The following is a 3,097-nucleotide window of genomic DNA, read 5'->3' on the forward strand; positions in this document are numbered from 1 at the left end:
AGCCTAGACATTCATTAACTTCTGGAGCAAGCCATGCTTTGATATGCAAATAGAAACAACTGCAGAGTGTGTCTAGATCAATTAAGAGTTACAAGAGGTTGAAGAAAAGCAAAAGATTTCTTTTGCAAGTCATGCGAACCGCCCTCTCCCCCCATCAAGCCTCTGTCCTGCACACGAACAAGCAGGAAAGCCCCGTTCATATCTAGGAGTCGTCCGTATGTCGGATGTCCTTAATTCTAGGACTGCATGTACTAAATAGCGGAAGGTACAACAGAATGAAAGGCTTTTTCCCCTTTTTGAAAAACAAAGATTATTAATACAGAGTATCTTCTTTCAAAATTATTTACCCACCTTTTCTGAGGGAACAGAGCACAGCAAAGTGGTGTTGCGAAGACCAAGCTAAAACAAGAAAACAAAGTTTATATTGAGAAGACAAAATGATAAGATTTATGTGACTGTAACAATTAGATTATATAGAAGGAAATCCAGGCCAAAAATGTTACCTAATGCCATATCAGGGATGCCTACATTGTGTGACAGCTCAAAGAGTTTGTCCCCACTTGTATTTCCTAAAATTAGCAAAACATTGATTGTACAGGCCAATGAGTAATGTCTACAGAAGTAGAGGTGGCCATAATCATATTCTGCCCCAATCCAATGCCCTATTTACATTTTCTTCCAAGATCAGGCTGTTTAGGAGAACACAGTAAGAGCAAAAATCAGAAGTTACCATGTTGGAACCAATATTTTTGGAAACAAGTGTTATATGGTGGTAGAATCCATCATGATTTATTTGCCATTTTTAAGCTGTTTCATATACAGCTACATGGTAAGGATCACAGAGTTTGGATAATACTGGTATTGACCTATCCCCGATCTTCTAGTTACATAAAAATATGTTGAGCTAGTAATTGTACACATATTCATCCTAATTTCATATTACTTAGGAACCACTTAGCAGCAATGCCATGCTTACCAGAAGCCAACAAGCCCAACTTGTAAGGGTGCATTCATCCATGGATAACGCTAAAAGAAGCAACAAGACAAAGAATAAGTAACTGTATTGACTTCATATTCGCTGTCTTCATGATTAACAATAAAGCACATTTCTACATGCAAGCAACAAAAAGAGTTTTTGCTGCAACACTCAGCAATCCAGACTACTTCTACCAGGAATGTTGATGGTCCTGAGCAATCTGACCAGATGAACAATAACCATAACCAAAGGAAGGAGCTATATCATGCACCAGGCTGCCTACAACTTAACCTTAAGCAGCGATCAAACTTAAACCTCAAGCCCTATGCAAAGCTTCTGGTTAGGGGAAAACTAAATATTAGCAGAGGTATCAGTTTGGTTATAAAATTGTCTGCAAACTAAAATTGGAGGGTACATTTTTAAGAAGGTATACAGCTATTACTGTATATATACACACACATTCTAACCAACCTGGAGTTTTCCTTTAAGGACTAGTTCATCCCGTCTTGCATAGTTAACCACAGGTGCATGACCTTACATATTGGTTTGCATATGAACATATATTGCGTTGGGCTGCCCAATGCACCACACTTAATCAACCATTGTACATTCTGCATTTCAGACATTAGTGCGGCACTGTAACATATGGTAGTGTGCTGCCACTTATTGCACTTCATTGCAATGCCAGTACATTGAAAGGATGTATGGTCAATGAGCCAGCATGTTACTACATCTTAGTGGTGTGAATGCTTTAAATCCGCTGTTTATATTGTATATGGGTATGCATTTTACTGAGTTATTTATATTCAAGTGTACGAATAAAAACAAATACAACTTTTTTATAGAATAAATACCTATTTAGAACTTTGCATTTATTTTTACCTTAAGGAATGCCCTCTTCTCCAGAAAGTTCATAATTACAGGTGGGATGGCTAAGAACAATAAAATGACAAATTGAGGTATTTGATATATAAAACAAGATCACACTTTTGGAACACAATCAAGAATTCTGACTCCAGACAAAAACAAAATTCCAAGCTTTGTACCAGATTTACTGTTGATTGTACTCGGCCATTATCCAAATTTAAAATACATATGAGGACATTATGAGCGACACAAATATTTCATTGTAATTATAAGAATTATTGAATACAGTATAAAATACCCATAGGTGTCTCCAACTCATACTTCTCAATCACTCTTTCCTGAACCCCAGGCTGACCCATAAATGTTCCTATAAGGCTCCATTCACACTATTATGTTGCTTTATATAAATGTTACAGCAGCACAATAACAGATGTGTTTTGCAGTAAGGTCTGACACCTCAACACATGTAAAGGAAAAACACTTTTGAAAAGTGCTCAGGTGAACTGCTAATATTAGTGCAGGTATGATTTTCAAGATATTATACAAATTTAGGTGAGTGGATGTTGGAATGAGAAATAGACATTTGCATTCAGGCCACCTGCCCAAATGTGATACTGAGTCTCAATAACAGAAAATAACAGAAATCCAATGAATGAATGGAGCAGACCAAGGACGGTGCTAGAAAGGACTAGATGATGTTGGGCATCCTCCAGTCAGGAAATATTCCAGTGAAGAGTAATTTCAGTACAGGGGATTTCATATAACTGCAAGACTATAGGTACACTTAGAGCAGTATTTACCATAATGGTATTCATGAGACTCATGGGTCCGTGCCTAGGTCAGCAAGGAGAGTGGTGCACTAACCCCCAAAGCCTTGTACAGACATCAGATGACTGTCACTGGAAACAATCTTTCATCTTTCAATTTTTTCATAATTTCCAGAGTCAGATGAATGAATAAGCATAGGGGGGAGTGGCACCCCACTGTGCTCTTCTCATTAGGAAGGCTCATTTCTCAATCATTTGTTCATCAATCTGCACAACAAGGCACAACTATTCACCCCAGGCAACAATCATCTGACGTATGTGAAAAGCTTTACATGATAAGTCGAACGCGGTGCAGGGGATGCTGAAAGTATTCAGAAGGCTCATTATAGTTCAGGAAACATTGATCTGCTCTTTACAAAGTAGCCCTGCATATAAATAATATTCCATACCACCCCCATAATATATTCTAACAATATTTTGCATATGG

The 3,097-nt window shown here is 37.7% G+C and overlaps 1 long non-coding RNA gene across 1 annotated transcript; it reads right to left on the reverse strand.

The window, feature by feature from the left end:
• Positions 1-6: 6 nt before the first annotated feature.
• LOC140321256 (uncharacterized) lies at positions 7-2,759 on the reverse strand. Its single transcript, XR_011918873.1, has 3 exons — positions 1,859-2,759; positions 977-1,026; positions 7-399 (listed from the first exon to the last, which is right to left on the reverse strand). It is a non-coding gene; the product is annotated as an uncharacterized lncRNA (long non-coding RNA).
• Positions 2,760-3,097: the final 338 nt, after the last annotated feature.

This window comes from Pyxicephalus adspersus, unplaced genomic scaffold, assembly GCF_032062135.1.
Source record: "Pyxicephalus adspersus unplaced genomic scaffold, UCB_Pads_2.0 Sca1706, whole genome shotgun sequence".
In the NCBI taxonomy this organism is placed as follows: Eukaryota; Metazoa; Chordata; class Amphibia; order Anura; family Pyxicephalidae; genus Pyxicephalus; species Pyxicephalus adspersus.